The sequence below is a fragment of the Oncorhynchus keta genome, chromosome 31, assembly GCF_023373465.1.
Source record: "Oncorhynchus keta strain PuntledgeMale-10-30-2019 chromosome 31, Oket_V2, whole genome shotgun sequence".
Taxonomy (NCBI): domain Eukaryota; kingdom Metazoa; phylum Chordata; class Actinopteri; order Salmoniformes; family Salmonidae; genus Oncorhynchus; species Oncorhynchus keta.
Window position 1 is genome coordinate 13,085,922 of NC_068451.1, and position 16,355 is coordinate 13,102,276.

The window sequence follows — 16,355 nt, forward strand, 5'->3', positions numbered from 1 at the left end:
AGGAGTGAGTGTGAGAAGGAAGGAGAGGGGGGGAAGGAGTGAGTGTGAGAAGGAAGGAGAGAGGGAGAGGGGGAAGGAGAGGGGGAAGGAGAGGGGGAAGGAGTGAGTGTGAGAAGGAAGGAGAGGGGGAAGGAGTGAGTGTGAGAAGGAAGGAGAGGGGGAAGGAGTGAGTGTGAGAAGGAAGGAGAGGGGGAAGGAGTGAGTGTGAGAAGGAAGGAGAGGGGGAAGGAGTGAGTGTGAGAAGGAAGGAGAGGGGGAAGGAGTGAGTGTGAGAAGGAAGGAGAGGGGGAAGGAGTGAGTGTGAGAAGGAAGGAGAGGGGGAAGGAGTGAGTGTGAGAAGGAAGGAGAGGGGGAAGGAGTGAGTGTGAGAAGGAAGGAGAGGGGGAAGGAGGAAGGAGAGGGGGAAGGAGGAGTGTGAGAAGGAAGGAGAGGGGGGAAGGAGTGAGTGTGAGAAGGAAGGAGAGGGGGAAGGAGTGAGTGTGAGAAGGAAGGAGAGGGGGAAGGAGTGAGTGTGAGAAGGAAGGAGAGGGGGAAGGAGGAGGAGAGGGGGGGAAGGAGTGAGTGTGAGAAGGAAGGAGAGGGGGAAGGAGTGAGTGTGAGAAGGAAGGAGAGGGGGAAGGAGTGAGTGTGAGAAGGAAGGAGAGGGGGAAGGAGTGAGTGTGAGAAGGAAGGAGAGGGGGGGAAGGAGTGAGTGTGAGAAGGAAGGAGAGGGGGAAGGAGTGAGTGTGAGAAGGAAGGAGAGGGGGAAGGAGTGAGTGTGAGAAGGAAGGAGAGGGGGAAGGAGTGAGTGTGAGAAGGAAGGAGAGGGGGAAGGAGTGAGTGTGAGAAGGAAGGAGAGGGGGAAGGAGTGAGTGTGAGAAGGAAGGAGAGGGGGAAGGAGTGAGTGTGAGAAGGAAGGAGAGGGGGGAAGGAGTGAGTGTGAGAAGGAAGGAGAGGGGGGAAGGAGTGAGTGTGAGAAGGAAGGAGAGGGGGGAAGGAGGAAGGAGAGGGGGGAAGGAGTGAGTGTGAGAAGGAAGGAGAGGGGGGAAGGAGTGAGTGTGAGAAGGAAGGAGAGGGGGGAAGGAGTGAGTGTGAGAAGGAAGGAGAGGGGGGAAGGAGTGAGTGTGAGAAGGAAGGAGAGGGGGGAAGGAGTGAGTGTGAGAAGGAAGGAGAGGGGGAAGGAGTGAGTGTGAGAAGGAAGGAGAGGGGGAAGGAGTGAGTGTGAGAAGGAAGGAGAGGGGGGAAGGAGTGAGTGTGAGAAGGAAGGAGAGGGGGGAAGGAGTGAGTGTGAGAAGGAAGGAGAGGGGGAAGGAGTGAGTGTGAGAAGGAAGGAGAGGGGGAAGGAGTGAGTGTGAGAAGGAAGGAGAGGGGGGAAGGAGGAGTGTGAGAAGGAAGGAGAGGGGGGAAGGAGTGAGTGTGAGAAGGAAGGAGAGGGGGAAGGAGTGAGTGTGAGAAGGAAGGAGAGGGGGAAGGAGTGAGTGTGAGAAGGAAGGAGAGGGGGAGAGGGGGAAGGAGTGAGTGTGAGAAGGAAGGAGAGGGGGGAAGGAGTAAGTGTGAGAAGGAAGGAGAGGGGGAAGGAGTGAGTGTGAGAAGGAAGGAGAGGGGGAAGGAGTGAGTGTGAGAAGGAAGGAGAGGGGGAAGGAGTGAGTGTGAGAAGGAAGGAGAGGGGGAAGGAGTGAGTGTGAGAAGGAAGGAGAGGGGGAAGGAGGAAGGAGAGGGGGAAGGAGTGAGTGTGAGAAGGAAGGAGAGGGGGAAGGAGTGAGTGTGAGAAGGAAGGAGAGGGGGAAGGAGTGAGTGTGAGAAGGAAGGAGAGGGGGAAGGAGTGAGTGTGAGAAGGAAGGAGAGGGGGAAGGAGTGAGTGTGAGAAGGAAGGAGAGGGGGAAGGAGTGAGTGTGAGAAGGAAGGAGAGGGGGAAGGAGTGAGTGTGAGAAGGAAGGAGAGGGGGAAGGAGTGAGTGTGAGAAGGAAGGAGAGGGGGAAGGAGTGAGTGTGAGAAGGAAGGAGAGGGGGAAGGAGTGAGTGTGAGAAGGGAAGGAGAGGGGAGAGGGGGAAGGAGAGGGGGAAGGAGAGGGGGAAGGAGTGAGTGTGAGAAGGAAGGAGAGGGGGAAGGAGTGAGTGTGAGAAGGAAGGAGAGGGGGAAGGAGTGAGTGTGAGAAGGAAGGAGAGGGGGAAGGAGTGAGTGTGAGAAGGAAGGAGAGGGGGAAGGAGTGAGTGTGAGAAGGAAGGAGAGGGGGAAGGAGTGAGTGTGAGAAGGAAGGAGAGGGGGAAGGAGTGAGTGTGAGAAGGAAGGAGAGGGGGGAAGGAGTGAGTGTGAGAAGGAAGGAGAGGGGGAAGGAGTGAGTGTGAGAAGGAAGGAGAGGGGGAAGGAGTGAGTGTGAGAAGGAAGGAGAGGGGGAAGGAGTGAGTGTGAGAAGGAAGGAGAGGGGGAAGGAGTGAGTGTGAGAAGGAAGGAGAGGGGGGAAGGAGTGAGTGTGAGAAGGAAGGAGAGGGGGGAAGGAGTGAGTGTGAGAAGGAAGGAGAGGGGGGAAGGAGATACGAGGGGGATTTGTGTCCTCCTCCTTTGTTGTTATTGTTGTTCTACGCTGGGCGCTAATGGTGTGGTAACACTTAGACTGTCTGGTCACTATTTGCTCGTGGGGTCAAGGGGTTAAAAGCAAGCCTGTCCCCGTTTTTGAAAAGGAGAGTGATGGAGGGAGAGGGCTCGTCACGCTGTCAGAGCGTCTGACGGAGCGCAGAGAAAGTGCCGGTCCTTTTGGTTTCTCTGCCTCTTCTCCCACTCCTTAATTTGTCTTCCTTTGACTCTCTCTCCCCTCGTAATCTGTTTCTTCCTTTTTTTCTCCACTCAGCCACCGTCTCTCCTCTCTGGCGATGTGTGTGCTCATGTTGAGGATTCTTGTCTGAAGTTGTTGGAGTTGGAGTTGGTGCAACAGAACACACTACCCCCCTGGGCCCCGTGTCAGCAGGAAGAGCCGGGGACAGAGAAGAATACAACGAGAGAGATGGAGAAGAGGGAAACAAACGACCTGCCAACCTGCACGCATTTTGAGGTCAAAGTACGCGGGTACGAAAAACACTCCTAAAATACCAATATGGTGTAATTGCAGACTGCAATTTGGGGTGTTTCTTGATGTGGGTGCTCCTGAATATCAGGAAACGCTCATTGGTGCCTGTGATTGGTCAGTCAATTGATACCTGCCATTGGTCAGTTCCGGTTTTATGAGATTGATAGTTTTTCAACACAGATGATTTGTTTCATAACAGGTTAGGATAACTAGCGTGGCATGTTGGGAGAATTAACGTGGCAGGTTAGCTAAATTAGCATGGCATGTTAGGAGAATGAGGTTAGGAAAAGGGTTAGAGTTCGCTACAATACTACAGTTGTCAACAAATGTCGTTCCCAATGCGAAACATTAACGGCCACGGACCAACGGCGACCATGAATGGGTGTAACTTGACATCAAACAGAGATCTAAAAAAAAGAAACGCCCCTAATTGCGCTAAAACCTTCCTTGACGGGAAGTTATGTTAGACTGTTAAATATTAGTAGGCCTGTGTTAATGAATCAATTCTTCATCTGTCTTCTTGATATCTCTGTATGTCAACAGTAGGCTGCTAATTATGTGATTATAGTCAGGTCACCAACGGCAACAAGGCATGTTGAATGAATGGTAGTCTAGTAGTCAGACCGAACTTGATGGATGAGGTCAGGGATGGAGATCTGGAACTAGCTCATATAGACCTAGTTCAGTTGTTTCATATTCCAAATAGCCTACAGTAAGCTAGAGTACTACAGTAAGCTAGACTACTACAGTAAGCTTGAGTACTACAGCAAGCTAGACTACTACAGTAAGCTAGAGTACTACAGTAAGCTAGAGTACTACAGTAAGCTAGACTACTACAGTAAGCTAGAGTACTACAGTAAGCTAGAGTACTACAGTAAGCAAGACTACTACAGTAAGCTAGAGTACTACAGTAAGCAAGACTACTACAGTAAGCTAGAGTACTACAGTAAGCTAGACTACTACAGTAAGCAAGACTACTACAGTAAGCTAGAGTACTACAGTAAGCTAGACTACTACAGTAAGCTAGACTACTACAGTAAGCTAGAGTACTACATAAGCTAGAGTACTACAGTAAGCTGGAGTACTACAGTAAGCAAGACTACTACAGTAAGCTAGACTACTACAGTAAGCTAGAGTACTACAGTAAGCTAGAGTACTACAGTAAGCTAGACTACTACAGTAAGCTAGAGTACTACAGTAAGCTAGACTACTACAGTAAGCTAGAGTACTACAGTAAGCTATACTACTACAGTAAGCTAGAGTACTACAGTAAGCTAGACTACTACAGTAAGCTAGAGTACTACAGTAAGCTAGACTACTACAGTAAGCTAGAGTACTACAGTAAACTAGACTACTACAGTAAGATAGACTACTACAGTAAGCTAGAGTACTACAGTAAGCTAGAGTACTACAGTAAGCTAGACTACTACAGTAAGCTAGAGTACTACAGTAAGCTAGACTACTACAGTAAGCTAGACTACTACAGTAAGCTAGAGTACTACAGTAAACTAGACTACTACAGTAAGCTAGAGTACTACAGTAAGCTAGACTACTACAGTAAGCTAGAGTACTACAGTAAGCTAGACTACTACAGTAAGCTAGAGTACTACAGTAAGCTAGAGTACTACAGTAAACTAGACTACTACAGTAAGCTAGAGTACTACAGTAAGCTAGACTACTACAGTAAGCTAGAGTACTACAGTAAGCTAGACTACTACAGTAAGCTAGAGTACTACAGTAAACTAGACTACTACAGTAAGCTAGAGTACTACAGTAAGCTAGAGTACTAAAGTAACCTAGAGTACTACAGTAAGCTAGAGTACTACAGTAAGCTAGACTACTAAGACTACTAGCTAGACTCTGTACTTCCGGGTTGGAGCGAGCGGTCGCATCGGCACTTCGCTCCGCAGGTAGTATAACTTTTTCATTACATTTCATTACATTTCATTATAGTACAACGGTTTGATTTGTCTAATCTTAGCAATTTCTTCTTAGCTAGCTACATAGCCGTCCTTGTATCAAAGATAATTGCATAATTATCGTATCTCGTCGTCCTAACGTAGTCTTCACTTCACCAGCTAGCCAGCTAGCAAACGCCCACCGATTAGCAGCACTGTTACACTCAACTGAACGACTTGATTAGTGTAGTGTTAGCTAGCTACATAGCTGTCTTTGCTGTCTTCGTATCCTAGATAATTGTGTAGTTTAGAGTGTGTAGTCTTAGAGTGATTATCTTAATTTACCGAGGTTAGCTAGCCAGCTATTTGTCGTCCTTAACGTAGGAGACTCTGCTAGCTAGCTAACAGCTAACATCTAACAGCTAGCCAACGTCTACTGAATAGAACTCAACAACCCGGTCGCATTCACAGGTAGTATCACATTTTCATTTCATTTCATTACAGTACAACGGTTTGATTTGTTTGATCGTAGCTAGCTACATAGCTAGCTACATAGCCGTCTTTGTATCAAAGATAATTGTGTAGTCTAGAGCGATTTTCTAGGTTAGCTAGCCAGCTATTGTCGTTCTTTTAACGCAACGTAACGTAAACAACACTGCTAGCTAGCCAGCTAGCCCCCGAATAGCAGCACTGCAGAAACTATTACACTCAACGTAACGACTTGATTAGTGTAGTGTCAACAACGCAGCCACTGCCAGCTAGCCTACTTCAGCAGTACTGTATCATTTTAATCATTTTAGTCAATAAGATTCTTGCTACGTAAGCTTAACTTTCTGAACATTCGAGACGTGTAGTCCACTTGTCATTCCAATCTCCTTTGCATTAGCGTAGCCTCTTCTGTAGCCTGTCAACTATGTGTCTGTCTATCCCTGTTCTCTCCTCTCTGCACAGACCATACAAACGCTCCACACCGCGTGGCCGCGCCACCCTAATCTGGTGGTCCCAGCGCGCACGACCCACGTGGAGTTCCAGGTCTCCGGTAGCCTCTGGAACTGCCGATCTGCGGCCAACAAGGCAGAGTTCATCTCAGCCTATGCCTCCCTCCAGTCCCTCGACTTCTTGGCACTGACGGAAACATGGATCACCACAGACAACACTGCTACTCCTACTGCTCTCTCTTCGTCCGCCCACGTGTTCTCGCACACCCCGAGAGCTTCTGGTCAGCGGGGTGGTGGCACCGGGATCCTCATCTCTCCCAAGTGGTCATTCTCTCTTTCTCCCCTTACCCATCTGTCTATCGCCTCCTTTGAATTCCATGCTGTCACAGTTACCAGCCCTTTCAAGCTTAACATCCTTATCATTTATCGCCCTCCAGGTTCCTCGGAGAGTTCATCAATGAGCTTGATACCTTGATAAGCTCCTTTCCTGAGGACGGCTCACCTCTCACAGTGCTGGGCGACTTTAACCTCCCCACGTCTACCTTTGACTCATTCCTCTCTGCCTCCTTCTTTCCACTCCTCTCCTCTTTTGACCTCACCCTCTCACCTTCCCCCTACTCACAAGGCAGGCAATACGCTCGACCTCATCTTTATTAGATGCTGTTCTTCCACTAACCTCATTGCAACTCCCCTCCAAGTCTCCGACCACTACCTTGTATCCTTTTCCCTCTCGCTCTCATCTAACACCTCCCACACTGCCCCTACTCGGATGGTATCGTGCCGTCCCAACCTTCGCTCTCTCTCCCCCGCTACTCTCTCCTCTTCCATCCTATCATCTCTTCCCTCTGCTCAAACCTTCTCCAACCTATCTCCTGATTCTGCCTCCTCAACCCTCCTCTCCTCCCTTTCTGCATCCTTTGACTCTCTATGTCCCCTATCCTCCAGGCCGGCTCGGTCCTCCCCTCCCGCCCCGTTGGTAGACGACTCATTGCGAGCTCACAGAACAGGGCTCCGGGCAGCCGAGCGGAAATGAGGGAAAACTCGCCTCCCTGCGGACCTGGCATCCTTTCACTCCCTCCTCTCTACATTTTCCTCCTCTGTCTCTGCTGCTAAAGCCATTTTCTACCACTCTAAATTCCAAGCATCTGCCTCTAACCCTAGGAAGCTCTTTGCCACCTTCTCCTCCCTCATGAATCCTCCCCCCCCCTCCTCCCTCTCTGCAGATGACTTCGTCAACCACTTTGAAAAGAAGGTCGACGACATCCGATCCTCGTTTGCTAAGTCAAACGGCACCGCTGGTTCTGCTCACACTGCCCTACTCTGTGCTCTGACCTCTTTCTCCCCTCTCTCTCCAGATGAAATCTCGCGTCTTGTGACGGCCGGCCGCCCAACAACCTGCCCGCTTGACCCTATCCCCTCCTCTCTTCTCCAGACCATTTCCGGAGACCTTCTCCCTTACCTCACCTCGCTCATCAACTCATCCCTGACCGCTGGCTACGTCCCTTCCGTCTTCAAGAGAGCGAGAGTTGCACCCCTTCTGAAAAAACCTACACTCGATCCCTCTGATGTCAACAACTACAGACCAGTATCCCTTCTTTCTTTTCTCTCCAAAACTCTTGAACGTGCCGTCCTTGGCCAGCTCTCCCGCTATCTCTCTCTGAATGACCTTCTCGATCCAAATCAGTCAGGTTTCAAGACTAGTCATTCAACTGAGACTGCTCTTCTCTGTATCACGGAGGCGCTCCGCACTGCTAAAGCTAACTCTCTCTTCTCTGCTCTCATCCTTCTAGACCTATCGGCTGCCTTCGATACTGTGAACCATCAGATCCTCCTCTCCACCCTCTCCGAGTTGGGCATCTCCGGCGCGGCCCACGCTTGGACTGCGTCCTACCTGACAGGTCGCTCCTACCAGGTGGCGTGGCGAGAATCTGTCTCCTCACCACGCGCTCTCACCACTGGTGTCCCCCAGGGCTCTGTTCTAGGCCCTCTCCTATTCTCGCTATACACCAAGTCACTTGGCTCTGTCATAACCTCACATGGTCTCTCCTATCATTGCTATGCAGACGACACACAATTAATCTTCTCCTTTCCCCCTTCTGATGACCAGGTGGCGAATCGCATCTCTGCATGTCTGGCAGACATATCAGTGTGGATGACGGATCACCGCCTCAAGCTGAACCTCGCCAAGACGGAGCTGCTCTTCCTCCCGGGGAAGGACTGCCCGTTCCATGATCTCGCCATCACGGTTGACAACTCCATTGTGTCCTCCTCCCAGAGCGCTAAGAACCTTGGCGTGATCCTGGACAACACCCTGTCGTTCTCAACTAACATCAAGGCGGTGGCCCGTTCCTGTAGGTTCATGCTCTACAACATCCGCAGAGTTCGACCCTGCCTCACACAGGAAGCGGCGCAGGTACTAATCCAGGCACTTGTCATCTCCCGTCTGGATTACTGCAACTCGCTGTTGGCTGGGCTCCCTGCCTGTGCCATTAAACCCCTACAACTCATCCAGAACGCCGCAGCCCGTCTGGTGTTCAACCTTCCCAAGTTCTCTCACGTCACCCCGCTCCTCCGCTCTCTCCACTGGCTTCCAGTTGAAGCTCGCATCCGCTACAAGACCATGGTGCTTGCCTACGGAGCTGTGAGGGGAACGGCACCTCAGTACCTCCAGGCTCTGATCAGGCCCTACACCCAAACAAGGGCACTGCGTTCATCCACCTCTGGCCTGCTCGCCTCCCTACCACTGAGGAAGTACAGTTCCCGCTCAGCCCAGTCAAAACTGTTCGCTGCTCTGGCCCCCCAATGGTGGAACAAACTCCCTCACGACGCCAGGACAGCGGAGTCAATCACCACCTTCCGGAGACACCTGAAACCCCACCTCTTTAAGGAATACCTAGGATAGGATAAGTAATCCTTCTCACCCCCCCCCACCCCTTTAAGATTTCGATGCACTATTGTAAAGTGACTGTTCTACTGGATGTCACAAGGTGAATGCACCAATTTGTAAGTCGCTCTGGATAAGAGCGTCTGCTAAATGACTTAAATGTAATGATGTAATGTACTACAGTAAGCTAGAGTACTAAAGTAACCTAGACTACTACAGTAAGCTAGAGTACTACAGTAAGCTAGAGTACTACAGTAAGCTAGACTACTACAGTAAGCTAGAGTACTACAGTTAGCTAGAGTACTACAGTAAGCTAGAGTACTACAGTAAGCTAGACTACTACAGTAAGCTAGACTACTACAGTAAGCTAGACTACTACAGTAAGCTAGAGTACTACAGTAAACTAGACTACTACAATAAGCTAGAGTACTACAGTAAGCTAGACCACTACAGTAAGCTAGACTACTACAGTTAGCTAGAGTACTACAGTAAGCTAGGCTACTACAGTTAGCTAGAGTACTACAGTAAGCTAGACTACTACAGTAAGCTAGACTACTACAGTAAGCAAGACTACTACAGTAAGCTAGAGTACTACAGTAAACTAGACTACTACAGTAAGCTAGAGTACTACAGTAAACTAGACTACTACAGTAAGCTAGACTACTACAGTAAGCTAGAGTACTACAGTAAACTAGACTACTACAGTAAGCTAGACTACTACAGTAAGCTAGACTACTACAGTAAGCTAGACTACTACAGTAAGCTAGAGTACTACAGTAAACTAGACTACTACAATAAGCTAGAGTACTACAGTAAGCTAGACTACTACAGTAAGCTAGACTACTGCAGTAAGCTAGAGTACTGCAGTAAGCTAGAGTACTACAGTAAACTAGACTACTACAGTAAGCTAGACTACTACAGTAAGCTAGAGTACTACAGTAAGCAAGACTACTACAGTAAGCTAGAGTACTACAGTAAACTAGACTACTACAGTAAGCTAGAGTACTACAGTAAACTAGACTACTACAGTAAGCTAGACTACTTCAGTAAGCTAGAGTACTACAGTAAACTAGACTACTACAGTAAGCTAGACTACTACAGTAAGCTAGACTACTACAGTAAGCTAGACTACTACAGTAAGCTAGAGTACTACAGTAAACTAGACTACTACAATAAGCTAGAGTACTACAGTAAGCTAGACTACTACAGTAAGCTAGACTACTGCAGTAAGCTAGAGTACTGCAGTAAGCTAGAGTACTACAGTAAACTAGACTACTACAGTAAGATAGAGTACTACAGTAAGCTAGACTACTACAGTAAGCTAGACTACTACAGTAAGCTAGAGTACTACAGTAAACTAGAGTACTACAGTAAGCTAGACTACTACAGTAAGCTAGACTACTACAGTAAGCTAGAGTACTACAGTAAGCAAGACTACTACAGTAAGCTAGAGTACTACAGTAAACTAGACTACTACAGTAAGCTAGAGTACTACAGTAAACTAGACTACTACAGTAAGCTAGACTACTACAGTAAGCTAGAGTACTACAGTAAACTAGACTACTACAGTAAGCTAGACTACTACAGTAAGCTAGACTACTACAGTAAGCTAGACTACTACAGTAAGCTAGAGTACTACAGTAAACTAGACTACTACAATAAGCTAGAGTACTACAGTAAGCTAGACTACTACAGTAAGCTAGACTACTGCAGTAAGCTAGAGTACTGCAGTAAGCTAGAGTACTACAGTAAACTAGACTACTACAGTAAGATAGAGTACTACAGTAAGCTAGACTACTACAGTAAGCTAGACTACTACAGTAAGCTAGAGTACTACAGTAAGCAAGACTACTACAGTAAGCTAGAGTACTACAGTAAACTAGACTACTACAGTAAGCTAGAGTACTACAGTAAACTAGACTACTACAGTAAGCTAGACTACTACAGTAAGCTAGAGTACTACAGTAAACTAGACTACTACAGTAAGCTAGACTACTACAGTAAGCTAGACTACTACAGTAAGCTAGAGTACTACAGTAAACTAGACTACTACAATAAGCTAGAGTACTACAGTAAGCTAGACTACTACAGTAAGCTAGACTACTGCAGTAAGCTAGAGTACTGCAGTAAGCTAGAGTACTACAGTAAACTAGACTACTACAGTAAGATAGAGTACTACAGTAAGCTAGACTACTACAGTAAGCTAGACTACTACAGTAAGCTAGAGTACTACAGTAAACTAGAGTACTACAGTAAGCTAGACTACTACAGTAAGCTAGAGTACTACAGTAAGCTAGACTACTACAGTAAGCTAGAGTACTACAGTAAACTAGACTACTACAGTAAGCTAGACTACTACAGTAAGCTAGACTACTACAGTAAGCTAGACTACTACATTGCATCCAGTAATTGAATTATTCAGATGTTTTATTTTCTCCCCAAACAAAATGAAGAAGCCAGTTTACATTTTCACTAGACTGTCCACATAAAGACCCCAATTAATTAGAATAATAATAAATGTAACCTAGAAAAAATGTGAAAGTGTCAATGAGACCACCTCAATTTAATTTAGTAGGGTGTCCAATCAATAACGCATCTTTTGACCAATGGGTAAAATAACTTGTGTAAATAATCGTATAAGAAAACAAATGGTCCAAACCTCACCTCCCTATCACAATCCATTCAAAGGTTATTGTAGTTTTTACCCTTGTAGGATGGCCAGAATTAGGGTGATTAAATCAATGGAAAGAAAGTGGTGAAATTCAGGAAAATGTTATTGCATTATCTAGTCTGGATTCTGTGCAAGAATTAAGGCTACTGGCTACCTGACAGGCTCACTTTTTCCCGTTCAACATCTTTCGTCTCGAATCCGCAGGACATAAAAATATTGAGGTAAGATGGATATGGATTTTGAGATATGACATTAGGTTACAAAATCTAACTTTTTTTCAATAATGGTATTGACATGTCAGAGAAATACCCCCTGAACCCCTGAACATTTCAGAACATGACTAATCATATTTGTCTTGGTCAAATGTATTCGACACAAGACTTCTGTGTTGGCTACATTGTTTGATATCATTTAAAACTCTAGGTTTCAGGAAATGGCAGTTGCAGGTTTTTCAAAAATGCAAAATGCTCCAACTTCCTGAGAGCAAACTTGACTGAGCCTCCCCCTATCTAACATAAGGCCTACATCAGCACCACCTTGTCAGAAAATCTTAAGGAGAGCCTCATATTGTACATTTGAAACGTATCTCTAGTTAGCTACTGAAGCACAACCAATGACCAAGTACCCATAACAGTCTATAGCCTACCATTCCTAGTGAGCCAGTCTTCTGCCAACATCCTTATTAGGCTAAAAAAGGTGCATTTGCCTAAGGTTTGAGCAGTGTGGGTGTCGCGTCACCTTACTGACGTGGTAAAATTCTCAGTGGTGGAAAAAGTACCCAATTGTCATACTTGAGTAAAAGTAAAGATACCTTAATAGTAAATGACTCAAGTAAAAGTGAAAGTCACTCAATAAAATACTACTTGAGTAAAAGTATTTTTGTTTCTAAATATACTTAAAAATACTAAATATAAAATGTATTTAATTGCAAAAATATACTTGAGTATCAAAAGTAAAAGTATAAATCATTGCTTATATTACGCAAACCAGACACTATTTTTCTATTTTTTGACTGATAGCCAGGGGCACACTCCAACACACAGACATAATTGACAAACAAAGCATTTGTATTTAGTGAGTCCGCCAGACCAGAGGCAGTAGAGATGACCAGGGATGTTTGGGTTGATATGTGTGTGAATTGGACAGTTTTCTAGTCCTGCTAAGCATTAAAAATGTAATAAGTACTTTTGGGTGTCAGGGAAAATGTATGGAGTAGAAAGTACACTATTTTACTTTGGAATGTACATTGTATTTTTACTTAAGTATTTTACACCACTGAAAACTCTTCATGGTTGGCAGGTTTGAGACAAGGAAAAACAGACAGTGGAAATGAAAAGAGGGCGAGATGGTCTGTGAAATCCCTTCACTACAGACAGAGAGAGAGAGAGCAGGACACAGACATACAGAGTGCTTGATATGTGTGTAGTGGGGAATCCTGGCACACACCCCTGGCTCAGTCACCTGTGCTGGGCCTACTCTGCTCTGGGCTCCATACGTCACGCCCCATTACCACACCACCTGACGCATGGTCGGTGTGCCCATTCAAACAGGGCTCTGTGTAACTTGTGTGTGTAACTTGGCTCGACCTCTCTCCAAAGCCATTAGCTGAAATCTGGCCTTTCCTCCCAGGCTGTTTTTGTTCCCCATCTACCTTCCCTCTCTGACTCTGTTAGGATATTAGAACTGGACTCAAATCAGCACCCTCCGCTTTGTGCCACAGGCACCCTTTCTCTGTGTGTGTTAGAGTTGTCTGGTTAACGTTGTTAACCCTGCTGTCTTCACCTCTGGTTGAGATGTTTGAGCGTGTAACCATGTGTGAGACTGAGAGTATGTGACTGTGTGTATGTTTTGTGTATGTTGGGTAGTCTGAGTGTTGAGAATACTGTTTCCTGTCCTTTCCACACTTGTTAAAGTGCTGAGTCGTCATGTGTCTGTGTTTTGACTGTGTGTCTAAAGCGGTGTTATTATTATGTTTTTTTAAATATTTTTTACAGGTGTTGAGTCTACCTCTACCGTTGAGTTCTCTGCCTTCCTGACTGGGCCGTATCCACCAACAGACCTGACAGGAGACGTGGCCGTATCTCACAGTTCTCCTGCTGGTACACACACTGACAACCTCTTAAACATCTCATGTCTTTCTACAACCTGTCGGAATCATATCACACTTGCCTCATCTCTCTCATGAATTGATGCTTTTACGTTTCCCTGCCTGTGACTTATCTTACGTCCACAGACGTCTGTCTGTAACAGTACTGACATCTGGCTAACAGTACTGACGTGTGTCTGTTACGAGATGGACTGAGAGTAACGCCGCTGATCGTTGGCTCTAACAGTACGGACATCTGCCTGTAGCAGCTCTGTACCCTTTAAAACCACTGAATGGGTAACAGCGGACTGAACTGTATCCCTCGAAGCATCTGGTTCACGGCAGTATGTGTTTCTGGAAGACATTACTCTCCCCTCTAACCAACAAAACCCCTCTTTATTTAAATTAAAATGTCATGGGGTTTTATTATTTCATTTGATTCAAAGCGGCTCACAAAAAAAGCGGCATTTGTACTATTGTTTCCATTGGACTGTCTGTGTTGGCAGCGTCTTGTGGAAAGGTTCCCTGAAAGCACATTAAATGTGAAATGGCTTGGAAATATTGAGGCGTTTTTTTGTCATTTTATTGTGATGCTAAAAATAGCGGGGGTGGAAAGAGAGGAGTCTGGAGTTTTTCACAGGACCTTTCAGAGATGGCTGCCCTGTGTTTTGATCGGTAAGACATTACTTAGATCACAGGTCAGGTACACAGTAACAGAGAGAAGAGATGAGCAGGGGAAGGAGGGATGGCTACACACACACACACACACCTGTGGATATATGACTGTTTAGTGGACTATATTTCTCTCTGTGCGTCAGTGTGTGTATGGATGTGTTGGACCGCTGGCTAGGTGTTAGACAGAGCAGTGTTAATCTTCATTAGCACTCTCCTCCTCTCCTCTCCTCTGAATGTCTGGCTGGAGGAATTCAGCTTTCTCTCTTTCTGCCACTGCACCCAGAGGCAACGATTACAACTCTGTTACTGTCTACACTCCTTTCCCATCAAAGGGATTTGTGGTAGTGCTCTCCCACTGTCCACTATCTAATGTAGTAGGGCCATGTTGGGGGCCATCCACTGTCTCAATGATTTCACATTCATTTTTAATCACACCAGCCTCTACGTGTAGTGTGTGTTTGTTTGTGTGCATATCTCTGTCTATTTCCTCTCTATCTGTATATTTGTTCAGTTCCATTTGATCTGTGCTAAATCTCTGCCCCACTCTCCTCTCCAGCTCCTCTCCTCTCCTCTCCAGCTCCTCTCCTCTCCTCTCCCTCTCCTCTCCTCTCCTCTCCTCTCCTCTCCCTCTCCTCTCCTCTCCTCTCCTCTCCTCTCCAGCTCCTCCTCCAGCTCCTCTCCAGCTCCTCTCCAGCTCCTCTCCTCTCCTCTTCAGCTCCCCTCCCCTCCTCTCCAGCTCCTCTCCTCTCCTCTTCAGCTCCTTTCCTCTCCTCTTCAGCTCCCCTCCCCTCCTATCCAGCTCCCCTCCTCTCCTCTCCTCTCCTCTCCTCTCCTCTCCTCTCCTCTCCTCTCCTCTCCTCTCCTCTCTCCTCTCCTCTCCTCTCCTCTCCTCTCCTCTCCTCCTCCCTCTCCCTCTCCCTCTCCCTCTCCCTCTCCTCTCCTCAGCAGCCAGTGTGGCTACACCCAGCCAATGGAGGGAGGGAGGTGGCTGGCTTTCATCAGAGCTAACAAAGCGTGAAATACACAAGCACAGCTCAGGGGGCATGCTGCAGTTTCATTCTCAATCTGGCCCTCATGGACTGTGCTGCTAGACTGCTAGAGGAATCAGTGGCACATGATTCAGTGTAGAGCTCATTCCTCAGTCAATGAAACACATTCAGCACCACCTTGAGTCCTCCAGCATTTAATTAACTTCACTCACTGTCAAATGAATGACTGTGTAGGTGATTGTGTAGTTGAATGTGTGTCATTGATTATTTCAATAACAGCGGTTTGGCAGAATTATTTTTTGAAGAATGTGCACCTTTTTTCAAATTGAATCATTATAGAATGAATCAGTCCACAGCTGGCTGATAATAGATTTTGCTGACTAGGACCATTCTGTCTCCTGAATTGATGTTAAGCTGAATGCGTTTGGCTGGTTGTCAGTTATTCTTGGCCGTCTGTAGCTACAGTAGTCGATGTCTCTGTTTTTAGACTGTCTATATTCTGTCAGTCTGGTACTTAAGCCTAGAAGGTCTGTTCTGTTATTCTGTCTGTCTCATTGTCTATTGTCAGTCTCAAGCCTGCTGTCTGTCTAAGGTAGAGCTTTTTACTTCTGAGAACACATTTAATAAAAGAGACAGACAGTGACTGAGATTACTTATGTGTGGATGGGGTGCATCAACAGGAGTCTACTTTCACCCGTCCAGGTCTTCATTTGGTGCAGATAAAGGAGAAGACGCAAGGAGAGGACTCCACTTTCCAGAGAGATGAGAGGAAGGGAGGTGAGAACAGGGAGACGAGAGAGGTGGAATAGAGGAGGGAGAGAGACGGAAGGAAACGAGAGGAGAGGGGGAGACTAAAGCGGGGGAAGAAGTAGTGAGGGAGGGAGGGATGAAGGGCCGGGGTGTGTGTAAAGTGAATGAGTAGGCTCCAGTGTTTTTGTGCCCTGGGCCAGGGCCCTCTAAAGTGACTGTGTTGTGTTTGTGTTTCCCCTGCTCTGCTGCTGGCCCATATGAAAGAGCTCAACCCTGCAGGTAAGTAGACTGGGATCTGCTCTGGGAAGCACAGGAAGAGCCCACAGTCCACTGTTTATGTTCCCGCGCAACTCGATATTGCTAGAGAGAGATGCGCGCGCGCACACACACACACACACACACACACACACACACACACACACAC

General features: G+C 46.8%; 1 pseudogene; it reads left to right on the plus strand.

Annotated features, from left to right (window-relative positions):
- The window catches only part of LOC118364470 (protein PTHB1-like), a 99,730-nt pseudogene that overhangs the window by 52,789 nt on the left and 30,586 nt on the right, over positions 1-16,355 (plus strand).